Source organism: Ursus americanus, chromosome 11, assembly GCF_024610735.1.
Source record: "Ursus americanus isolate L20-20 chromosome 11, mUrsAme1.1.p, whole genome shotgun sequence".
NCBI classification, from domain to species: Eukaryota; Metazoa; Chordata; class Mammalia; order Carnivora; family Ursidae; genus Ursus; species Ursus americanus.
In genome coordinates this window covers 71,489,684-71,501,840 of record NC_142137.1, presented here as the reverse complement: position 1 = coordinate 71,501,840, position 12,157 = coordinate 71,489,684, and the positions used below count along the sequence as shown (strand labels likewise).

General features: G+C 44.5%; 1 long non-coding RNA gene across 3 annotated transcripts; it reads right to left on the bottom strand.

Moving 5' to 3' along the window:
- Nucleotides 1-1,294: 1,294 nt before the first annotated feature.
- LOC123797523 (uncharacterized) lies at nucleotides 1,295-11,364 on the bottom strand. 3 transcript variants are annotated; one of them, XR_015726169.1, is made up of 6 exons: nucleotides 11,240-11,364; nucleotides 9,213-9,298; nucleotides 8,712-8,765; nucleotides 8,001-8,119; nucleotides 4,017-4,150; nucleotides 1,295-3,305 (listed from the first exon to the last, which is right to left on the bottom strand). It is a non-coding gene; the product is annotated as an uncharacterized LOC123797523 (long non-coding RNA). The 3 variants fall into 3 exon arrangements; XR_015726168.1 differs by lacking the exon at nucleotides 8,712-8,765; XR_006780973.2 differs by having other exon boundaries at nucleotides 9,213-11,322.
- Between the last annotated feature and the right edge of the window lie 793 nt (nucleotides 11,365-12,157).

The window sequence follows — 12,157 nt, the reverse complement described above, 5'->3', positions numbered from 1 at the left end:
CTTGTTAAACCCTTAAATCGAAAAAACCCATGCTGTCTACTCATAGGTGATGGTGCTTTTTTGTTGTTTAACACTGCAAACCAACCACAGTATCTCGAAAATTCAAAGAAACCAGAAACAGAACTCAAAGGTAACTACTAATAACATCTGCTCTGTGTGTGCAGAGAAGGTGTGTTGGAAGTTGAGGGGCAGGTGGAGCAAACCAGGGTAAAATTTAGCAGGGGTTCGTTTCTTCCCGGTTGACACTTTGATAAGGGTGCATACGTGTCCTAGTGACAGCAGGTGAATCAGCAAAGGCAGAGGAGCCTGCGTGAATTGTAGGGTTCACGCAAACACACAGGACCTGAGCCATGTCCCGATATGACTCTTTCAAGCCAGTGCTGTGGGAGATTACAGACATGGTGGATGTTTTATGTGCTAGTGGAAGAGAATGTGTAGTGTCCTGGAGAGGACACGTGGCCCATTTGGTGGAGTGTGTGTCTACTCTACAGGGATCTGATCTCATAAAGTTGTTTTGGTACTATATACAATATTTTCTGGTGTCGTCATGGTGATAGGTGTTAAAATAGAATAGCCTCCAAACTGACCACCCAGGCCCAACCTTGTTGTCCTCCAACTCCTTCCATTCTGCCAGCACAGACATATTTCTGAAACAGCCACTCGGATCTTGCTACTTTCTTGTCGTAAACACCTCAGATGGTTCCAGTGTTCGGTCTACAGACGTAAATAAACTGGTAAAGGTATTTTACCAGATGGCCCTAATCTACCATTCCATGATTGATGCCATGCCCCCCACCCTCAACCCTGGCTCATTCCATCTCCGTAGAAAGTTCTCATCTGCCTTCTCTACACAGCCAACTAATTATCTTCCATTGGTTACTTCCAAGCGTCACCTCCCCAGGTTGGTGCCTCAGAGTTAATTCGCACTCTTCTTTGGGCCAAGAGCATCTCACTAGTACAGAAAGATTATACAAAGTTTAGTAGGTATCACATTGTATTCAAGTTTAGAATAGATCATATTTGTATTATTGTTAATATGTGCCTGTCTCCAGTTAGACTGAGGTCCCTTGAGGATAAGGGCAAGGTTTTTGTTTTATATCCAGCAGCCCACCCACAGCAAGCACGTAGTTAGCAAATGTCAGTTCAATAAATAGGGTTTTATAAGATTACAAGTTCGATTATTTAAGATCAGTGATTTTCTATTTTGCAGACTCAAAAATACAGACACACAGCTTAGATCACCCAGTGAGTTCAGCCATTCTGTTAAATGATAGATAGATACAAAGACTTACAGATATATAGATTCAGATAGACCCAGACGTTATATATTCTTTCAAAGGTTCCTGAACTCTCAACTTCCCTCCTATAAGCAATGTGATAAATCAACAAGACTTGCGTTAGAAAAACTTTTATTTGCAGAATTCATAGCAGAGACACGGTTATTGCACTCATTTTTTACATGAGAAAGCATTTGCACACAAAGCTAGACTAATTTACAGGGCTTTCTTGGTGAATTAACAACAGAGCCACAGATAGGAGGCAAGATTTACTGAACCTCCAAGTTAATCTTAGTCCATTGAACCATGCTGTGGCTCAGTGGAGCTAGACCTAACGAAGACGGATAGGGTTGAAACAGCACTCCTGTTACCAGCCACTGACATAGGAGATAGCTAGAATCTGCCTCAACCCTGTAAGGTAATGAGTCAACAATAACCATATATCTCCTACTGATTTGAAGCAAGCACCTAACAACCGGTCGTGGTACTACTGGGGGCATAAAACAGGGTGAAGCCAACAAGATAGAGCATGAAACCTATTGAAGTCTAACATCTTTTGTAAAACTCTACTTAGCTCCAATGCATAAGGATCTTTCCTGAGCACTAGATGCCTTCAAAATTATATTTTACGGGGGAAAAAATAAAACTTGCCAAGTTATGCATTGAATGTGACAACCTTCAGTACATTTGGATGTTTCTAAGAAATGTTTCCTAAATTACATTTGGATTTTCTGCATGCTAAGGGAAACAATTTGCATGTCATCAACAGATACATGAAAATTCCAAGCTGTGTTAGAAAAACTTTATAAACATAAACATTTGGTATGCCAAATTTTATGCCTAAGTATCAAAGGACTAGTAGCTTACTTATGGTTCTGTATTTACAATGTCGGCTGGGTCAAATCAATAATGGGTATGGTGCTTTTATTAAAAAATAGGATGGAAATGGTAGGCAGATTTTGGAATGCATGAATAACCATATGAGGAAAAAATTGGGAAAAGTATATAAGAGTATCTTAATCAACATGGAATCATTTCTTTTTTGAGTTTGATGTTCATAGAAGATCAGTGCCAAGTATCACACACAGACACACACACACACACACACACACACACACACACAACCCTCGTATGAAGTCCCACCTCAGAAATGTTGCAACTATGTGACCGTGGGCAAGTCACAGACTCTGAGCCTGGCTTCTGATGTGCAAAATGAGAATGGTTATGTCTTCCTCTTCCTTGCAGGCTTATTGCAAATATTAAATAAGTCCTTGAAAACCCATTAAAGCTATGAAAAGCTACTTATAAAGAGACATCAGAGAACTAAGTCCAAAACATGAAAAACCAATGAGCTGCAGACAACTGTAAAGGTGTCAACGCTCCACCTTGAGTGTGATACTTTTTAAGTATGGTACCGTTGTTTCTAGTTCTTGAATCACGACTTCATTTCCAGAAAGAAAACTAGATTATTGTTGTTTATATATAAGATGAGTCTCTTAAGGCAGGCTTGCTTACTCAAAACCTGTTCTCAGGTGGCAAGCTCTCTGTGGGTCTCTGACCCATTTGGACCTACTTATCCTGCAGTGGCTTCACCCCTCACCTGTTGGTCTGCCAGTGGGAGCCACAGGGAGCTGCTGTGACCAAGCATAGCAGGAGATACCCCCTTCCCCTGCCAGGAGCAGCACTCAAAGAAAGTTTCTGGAAGAGTCCTTCGGTGTATCATTCTCCATGACCATTGTCTGTCTTATCTCACTTTCCTGTTTTCTAGTTCTTTCTGCCATTTTCATATTTTTATTCCATTTTTTGATGAACTTAATTTATCATTTCCTTTGGGATCTCTACTCTCCCCATGGTTACTTCCCTTTTTCTAGAATCTCTTGCCATGTTTCCACCCATGGCTGCGTTCTTCTCATTCTCATCTTCCTCCCTCCCTTTCTCTTCTCCCAGGGTGACGTGGACATGGAGCCAAGAGCTTGATACTTTGCAGGGCTGGTGAAATGTCTTCATTTCTTTTAGAATCGGAAGAAACTGTGAATTTTTAGGTCACATAAAATGTGTCAATAAACAATTTAACATATTCATCATTATAGAGACAGAGTCATCAAATGTAATAGTAACTATGTTGTTTTTATGGACAAAGCAACACCCAGCCCACAAAAGTCATAATGTCCCCCTGTCATCTCCCGCCACTAAGCCTACCAACACTGTCACTTTACTTTTACAGTAAAATCCCATTTGTCATTTTTAAAGTTTCTCCAACAACAAAGTGAATAGCCAACTTTCCTGTACCCCACGGTGGTCTGAACATATACAACCATTACTGCAAGGATTACATTACCTTCAATTATCATTGTCTGAGCCTCAGGGGACTGTGAGCACTTTGGAAGCCTAAACCTGTCTTATTTCCCTTTTCAGGGGATTAATCCATGTTTCATATACTAACTAATCAGCACATCAATCGATCAATAAGCAGTGACTTACACTGTGCCCACTGGTGCTTCTCGGTCATGGGAATGTACACAGCCCACCCAGCCCCCGAACGCACTCATGAGCAAGGAGGCTCCCGGCGGAGGAGGAGGGGCACCCCTGTGACAGAAATTCAGGGGAAGGTGGCAGAACCATCCACAGTGCCACGGCTGGTGGGGGAGGGTGTGATTTCAGAGACCTGCTTGCTGCTGCCGATGTGGCAACTGGAATTGAGAACATCTTTGGTGTGCGAGGTCTGCTCGTCTTACATACCTGTTTGCAGTGGAAACTTCCACTGACGGATGCTGTGTAGCTTGCTGCACACAAATGAATATGTATGTCTGGACACAGCAAACCAACCCATTGTCCACACTCACTGAAGTCCGTTTGACAGAGGCAGCAGATTCCTGGGGAGGGGGAGAGACCCTTGAATTACAAAGTACTTACGCCATCTTTGTGTTCATGGAAAAAGTGCCCCTGGATCAGATGGAGGGATATTTAAAATTGAAGGAAGGAAACAAGAGCGAAAGTTCGAGAGGAAACAGACCCATGTTTCCAACACTTTCATAATTCCTACAAGCCTCGTCTTCAAGGCCATTTCCTCATTTCTCATTCCTGCAGCTTGAGAGGGTCTAAAAGCACCACATGCATGTTTGAATTGGATAGGGCGCAAAGAAAGTGTGGGCAATGTTATTGCAGAAAAGAATCCTAAATAAGAATATGGGAGTCTCGAACTTAAGCAACTGTCTTGATAGGTAGACGATTCAAAACTTCCCAGGGAAAGGACTAGGCATCATTAAACCAGGGCCCGTGTGCTCTTGTCTGCTGGAGAGCACAGTTGCAACTTTAAAAACTTGACTTGGATAAAAAAGAAAGTGCTGTTTTCTCTCTAGAACTTTCGGTTCTCACAGCATCTTTTGTTGCTGTAAAATCACATTCATTAACAAAGCCCCTGGGAAAGCTGCCTGCGCTGAGCGGCGGCTGGAGGTAATGCTGCAGAATGAGAGTAAAATTGATCCAAAGGTTTGCACAATCCCAAGGCCTCCAAAAGCTGAGATATTAAGCAGCGAGGCTGGTTGGGCCACGGGCCTTGGCGCAGAGTCCCCCAGCGCTGCTGCCTGCCCCTCCCCAGGAGCCTGGCCCGTCTGCTCAACGCCTCTTGCTTCACTCAGTGTGACCCAGCCTCCAAGCAGAATGGGGCTCTACCCTGACAAGGCTTCAAAGTCAAAATAAGAGAGAGTGCAAGTCAACAAAGAGCCTCGCTTTGCTATTCTGCTGAAACACTGAAAGCAGGAACCTTCTTTTATTTAGCAAGCATCGTGGAACCTTCTGGGGTCAGGCACGGCAATCACGTGGGTGGAAGAAATAAACGTGTGCAAATAGTAACCATGGGCGCCATCATGGATGGCTTGCACGGTCAGCAGATAAACAGAGCCTTAGTCCCGGAGACGGATAGCAGGTGACCCTGTAGCATAGAGACTGTTAGTGACAGAATCTCATTCCAGGCTGGAAGTGGACAACAAAATCGAAACTCTGTGAGCGCTTCTTCCTTCTGATCCCTCTTCAGCGCACCCCTGCTTCCTCACGATGATGCAGCCTTCTGGTCCACCGCAGAAGGGGCTTGACTCATTCTGCTGTTTTCAGGTCGCTCAGGAACTCACACGCTTACAGCTCCTTCCAGGCCCTGAAGAGCCTCATCCGTGCTCAGATGCATCCTCTGTGATGACGTATTGCTTAAATAAAAATGGAAGCTGATCCAGTGGCCCCAGTGTGTCTATTAATCAGACTGAACATTTAAATTTGGAGGTTGAACTTAAACCATTGGTTTAAACCATTGGTTTCCCAGGCTGGGCAAAGAGAACGCCCACAGGCCTGCCCGGGAGAAGCTAACACAAGCGTGCCATCAGAGGCCACGCTGAAACGGTTTCCTCAAATAGCCATTGTCTTCTTTCTGCTTTCTTCTTCTCTCTGGAAATGTGTTCAAAACTTGCCAAAGTCACTTTTTTTTTTATGACAAGTATAGAAATAAAAACTTCACTTATGCAACTTAATTAGTTCGAATGGTTTTGTCTTGTTTTGTTTTGTTTAGCTCTGAACAAGAAACCTTCCCTGAGTTTTTTGGTAATAATGCACTGCGTTAATGTATCATGACCAAAAACTCTTGATATATAAACCTCAAAATTTCATAAAAAGAAGAGCTCTCACCCTGTAACAACAACGCAGGACTTTTGCCAACCTGTCTGGTGAGAAGATTGCGGGCCATATTTTCACACTTGCCAAGAAATACGGTGGACCTGCTCCTGACATGCGGCATAAACTATCTTGTCCCTCAAGAATGCAGCTGCTTCATCTGTGTTTCTCCGTCTCTCCCTGATGGCTCCTGGCAGGATGCCCGATACCCACCCACCAACACCTGATAAATATTCACTGATGGTGACAATTTATACCCGTCCCGGAGGCTGGTCAATACCCCTGCCTGTATGACGCCACTAGCATTGTCCCACCCAAATCCCAAAGGTAAGCAGCGGGTGGTCTGGGGAGCCACAAAATGAGTGTGTGAGGCCACGGCGCTCGACCCCACCCTTTCCAAAACCAGCACAGCCAGCAAGCTAGGGATGGACTGCGAGGAGGAAGACCAGCTTTTACACCAGATGACGGCACTTCGATCTGCTACGACATTTAATTCGAGTCTCAGAGGCAGGGAAATTACTGACACTATTTCACAATGCAAAGATGGAAACCTAGAGTCTTTTATATTTAAAACGTTCTATTGGGGAATTTTGATAAGTGCCTATAATCTCTGATTTTTAAATATTTCAGACATGAGAACAGTGTCAAATAAATTCAGCAGTTCTCCCAGAAAACTAAACTCTTATTTTTTATAAGCAGATTATTTTGTTGGAGACTATTATAGCAATTTACTTTCCCTTTAGAAAGCTCCCCTGTTTACGGATGTTAGCTGAGCTCCATTAGCACGAAAGGTTGCCCGTCTTTTTTCTAGAAAAGGTAAAAACATCCTGTTAATAGTTTTAAACTCTTTAACAACACAACAACGAAGCCCTAAACCTCTCTCTTCAGCGGTGTCCTAATGAAATCGAACTGGAAAATGCTAAAGCTATAGAAATCCCAGGCTTTGAGTTTTTTTTTTTTTTTAATTGCCATTTTCCCCTTGCACTGAGGCATTAATCCTTCAAGAATAGAAAGCAGACTTGCCAATAACCCAGCAGAGAAGGGGCATGGGAGTGAGAGAAGGAAGGAAGCTCACAAGTGTGGGAGTGCTCCCTCCCTCCCTCCCCCCAGAAGCCACTCAGAATCCTTCCAGAGGGCAGCCCTGCCTCCCTCCTGCAACTGGAAGGCAGCCCAGAGCAGCATTGGTATTCAAATTAGGCTGCCAATCTCAGCCTGGCACAACTCTTGGTGGCCTGTCAGTACAAGGCTTAAAGAAAAGGTACCAGATCTCAGATCCGGGGAGATCCAGCCAGATTTCAAACCCGCCTGGAATATATGTCATCAGTCTGTAAAGCAAACCGCCCTCAAGTGGGGAGCATTTTCTTCTCCACAGTCTTTGTTTTTATTAAAACGAAAATAACCAGAAGACAATGCATCTCCAACAGAGATTAAAAAAGAAAGAGGAAGGGGCTCCGTGGAGTCAAGCTACTCATTCAGCTAAACACTGGTTTCTATGGGAACAGGAGCTGCTTTGTGAGGCTGGAGCAACTTCCCGCTCCCTCCGCCCCATGGACCCGGGCCACTGTCCTGCTATTGTATTTGTGTGGCCAACTTTTCTTCTGTCTCATTCACTCTCCCTGGCCCCGTCGGTCCCAGGCAACAACACCCACTGCCACAGAAGAGAAAAGAAAAGGAGAACCCATAGCATCTGGGCTGAATTAAATCACGAAGCACAAAAGTGTCCGGGCAATGGGGAGCCGGCATTCTGTGCAAAGGACCACAGCCATCACGTTGTTTCTGGTCTCGCTTCGTATCACTTCCTCAAACAGGTCATGAGCATTTCTGAGCTCAGTTCATGCACAACACACACACGACACAGGACGGATCAGCTTAGAATTCAGTCCTCACACGCATAAAATGTTGTGGGCACACTGGATAGTACAGAAAAGTCATGGTGATGCCCTTTATGGAAAATGGTTAGAGAAGCATGATTTAAAACAAACTTCACTTAGTAACTTTTTAAAAATGTTGATGTGTTCTGTGCGGATGTTGGAGAGACAGAAGCTCTCGGACGGTGTCTCCACTCACCTTTGATGAGGCAGGTGGCGCGGGGCTCAAAGACCTGAGAGCCCAAAGAAAACCGAAAGTTCCTCTTCTCTATTTGACGGGCTGTCTTTAATTTGGCACCTTTTTCTAATTCATTTGAACTTTAAATTAAAAAAGGGAAATATTTATGAATCTATTACTCAGAGGTTGCCATGCAAAAACATTTTAGCACATAAATCCTCATCATCTTACTAAGTGTCAGGACTTTTTTTTTTTATTAAAGAAAAGGCATATTTCTTAATATTGTTCATAAATCACCACTAAGATATTTAATGCTACAAGTTCCCCCGCTTTCAAAGACACTCTTTTCTTTAAAAGCTTTATAGAATGCTTCAAAGTCTACCCCTGGCAAAGCCCCAATGTTATTCACAGGAAAGCTTTCAGATTCAAAGACGTTTGCACTCTGTTTGTAAGTATTTATTTAGGAGCTCTGAAATTCATTTTCTTCTGCAAAGATGAAATGCCAATTTTCATCATTTAGATTCAAAGTTGTAAAAAAAAAAAAAAACAACAAGTTTAACCTATTTATGTATAACCCAGTTGCAACCTTACAGTTTTGAAAGGTATCTTGAGATACATGGCACGCAAGGAGTTATTAAAGATTGAGGACCACTTCAAGACTTAGTGAATCCGAAATATGGTTTGTTATACAGGCCAGAACCCATCTTTAAACCCATCTTTTCCCCCACTCACCCTCCTCATGGATGTAATATCTCTCCATCACAGAGATATTAGGACAGCAGCAATCTGTAAGGATTTTACATTCTCACAGCTGGCCTCTTCTGTTCTCTCCCACAGAACCTCGTGGGAGTCTCTGAAAACGTTATTTCTCAAAATGTTAAGCAGACTGAAAATCCCGAGCAGGCCCCTTTACTTTCCAGGGTCACATGAACGAGTCTGCTCTTTTCTTTTTCCTATCCTATTCTTCTTTCTCTTTGATTTTTTTTCCTCCTCTTTTCTTGCCTATCTTTTCCCACCGCCCCCTTCTTCTGTTTTCTCTTCTCTTCTGTCCCCAAGAGCCTTCCCAGAATGAAGATTTCAGGATGCCCTGAAGTTCTGGGACTACTTTCTCAAGAATTACAGCTTTTGCTTTTCTCCCACATTCCTGGGAAATTAATAATCAAGTACATTATTCTTCAAACCCTAGTATTTTTCACATCCCCAGTCAAGAATGCAGAAGGCAGCATCACCCACCTGCTCGGCCTACCTCAGACTCCACTTGACTTTGTTCCTAGGCACAATGATGGATGAGAGAAGTAGGCCTGAATGGAGATCCCATTCTAGGGCAGGGAGGCAGGTTAATGAAGAATTAAAGGGGTGTTTGTTAGAGAGCAGGTGTGTTAAGTCAGTGTTTTTCTACAGGGGCCTGGGGAAGGGTGCCCCCCCTTCCCGCCTTCTAGTACCAGGGGAAAAAAGCCTCTGGGAATTAGACCACTCTGGTGTTCAGTCTCCCCCATCCTTCCCTACCCTCCCCCCCAAGGCACCATCTTCCTTGCTCTGGAACTCCTGTTCTAATTTTTTTAAGATTTACTTCTGTATTTGAGAGAGGGAGACAGAGAGAGAAAGAAAGAGTGGGGGGAGGGGCAGAGGGAGGGAGAGAATCTTCGAGTAGACTCCCGGTGGAGCCCAACAGTGGCGGGGAGGAGCTGTGTTCCATCTCATGACCCATGAGATCATGACCTGAGCCGAAACCCACTCTCAACCGCTCAACCGACTGAGCCCCCAGGCGCTCCTCCTGCCCCTTCATTGCGCTGGCTCTGCGGCCTCTGCCTTGAAACATGGGTCGGTCTCCAAAACTCTTGAAATGTTTCCACCAGGCTTGACTGCATCCTCTGTTCACCTTCTCCAGTCGCACACCGTCCAGTCACCCCACAGACAGGCCGGAGTAACTAGGCGATGGCAGACTCATGGGGTCTCGTTGTTGGAAGGGACTTGGTCGTCTCTCCTTTGCTCAGGGAGGAAATCGGCAGTGGGCACCTACCGTTCTTCTGACAACCCCCCCTTTCTTTCTCCAGCCTCTGAGGGCTGGCTCCCACTCCCTCTAGTGCAGCAAAGCCACTTTCCGGAAGGTTCCACAGGCAGTCAGACTTGCTTTCGACTCTTTAGTCCACTGTTCCCTTCTTTGTCCGCTCAACACTCCCATCTGGCGTGCGCACGCCCCTGATGCTTCCTCTGCTTTCTCCCACCCGCTGGACCTCATCCTGTTCTCTTTTCCTAAATCCAGATCCCCTTTCTTCTTTCTTCCTTACTTTCCTTCTGCCCTCACCTCTCTTCATTTAAATCCAACTCCAACTGCAAATCAGTTAACATGTCTTGCCTTTTCTTAAGCACCTACCACTTCCCTCCCATTACACGCCCGTCGCTGCTTCTGTAGGTCAGACACTTGGCACCCCATACCTGGATGACGAAAATGAACAGGTGAATTCCCAATCCCAAAGTTCACTTGGGTTCCAAGTAAGAAACGGACTTGAACATCACAAGAATACATGGTCCTTGAGCATAAGGACTATCAAATTCAACTTTGAACTTCCAGTGATGTCTAACACAGCATAGATCTACAAGAAATCCGTGGATGTTCTAGGTTTGGTAGACTCTAAAAGAGAGCCATCCATTCTTTCAGAAACATCCACCACATCACTATTAAGCAGCAGGGACACAGTGATAAATACGTATATGGAGGTCTCTGAATTTCTGAAACTTGCATCTAGTGGAGGCAAAGAAGTCGAGCCAATAATCCTTAAAGTGGTTAATTACCATTAAAATACAAGAAAAAAGCACAGGCGCTGTGAAAATGAACACCAGCAGTGCTCATCTGGGGTGGTAAAGCACAAAAAAGCTGATTGGGAAGGATGGGAAGGACCTGGAATGTTCTGAAGGAAGATGGAGTGGATGGGAACGCTGGGCTGGGCAGCACGTGGGGGCATGGGCAGCAGGAACTGAGGGACTGAAGATGGCCGGTCAGGCTGGAGGGGCATGAGAAAAAGAAGCAGTGGTACGGGGAGGGACGTAGGTCCCTCAGGCCTGTGATGCCCACAGCAAGAATCCTGGGCTTCATCAAGAACAAGGAGATGCTGATGGACACAAATCACAGATGGTGCTTTTAGAGCTTCTTTCCGTCCACACTGGGCCGGTCACACAATAACTCTACACATGTTGTCACCACATTAAAGCTTTGGGTAGAAGATTGGGATGCAAGTGGTTGAAATAAGAAAACATTTTACCTTCTCGTCCATGGAACAGGCATACCACAACAGGACAAATTCAAGTCACTATCTCAGATGGTCACTCAGTGCCGGGGGAGAAGGGAGAGAGCAGTAGTGTTCCACATGTCACCGCATGACAAGATATAAATAGCCAAAGATGACAAGATCGTCTGTCTTTGGAAACATTCAGCTCCAGCAGCTTCAGGCACGTGGTGGGACAGGATGACCTTAGCCCTGAGAGAAACTTGTCCTATAGGACCTTGGGGAAATAGGCCTTTCGAGGGAGAGCTCCTTAAAATTTTATAAACATCTTCTAATTGTATGGCAGCAAAACTTCTTGAGCAAGTAGCCCCCAGACCTTTCTGACAATACGTTGTATCCAGTGAACTCTCAGGAGATGAGCCAGGACTTTTTGGAATGCAGCCACCATTTTGTGACCATGACCTCAAAAATAGATGCAATTTTACAAAGAAGAAAAGCTAACCTTTACGCCTAACTTCTGCATTCACCATCCATAAATTGGTAAATAAGAGATGGCGAGACTTTGACCTTTTCACTGAAGTAATTTGAAGTTTTTTTTTTTTCTTTAAGATTATTTATTTATTTATTTGAGAAAGAGTGAGAGAGCACAGAGGAAGAGCGAGAGGGAGAAACAGACTCCCCGATGAGCAGAGAGCCCGATGCTGGGCTTAATCCCAGGCCCCCGGGATCATGACCTGAGCTGAAGGCAGACACTTAACCAACTGAGCCACCCAGGCGCCCCGTGGTTATTTTGTTTTTATAAACTCCCAAAGCACAGCTACTGCTCCTCTAATATTGGCTCTTAATGATCAAAGGCAACCTTACCTATTAGTCGTATCACCAAAACTTCCTCTCTTCCCAATATTCTCTTTTGGTTTGATTGTCTCCAGGACAGCTTCTTCATCATTTAATCAA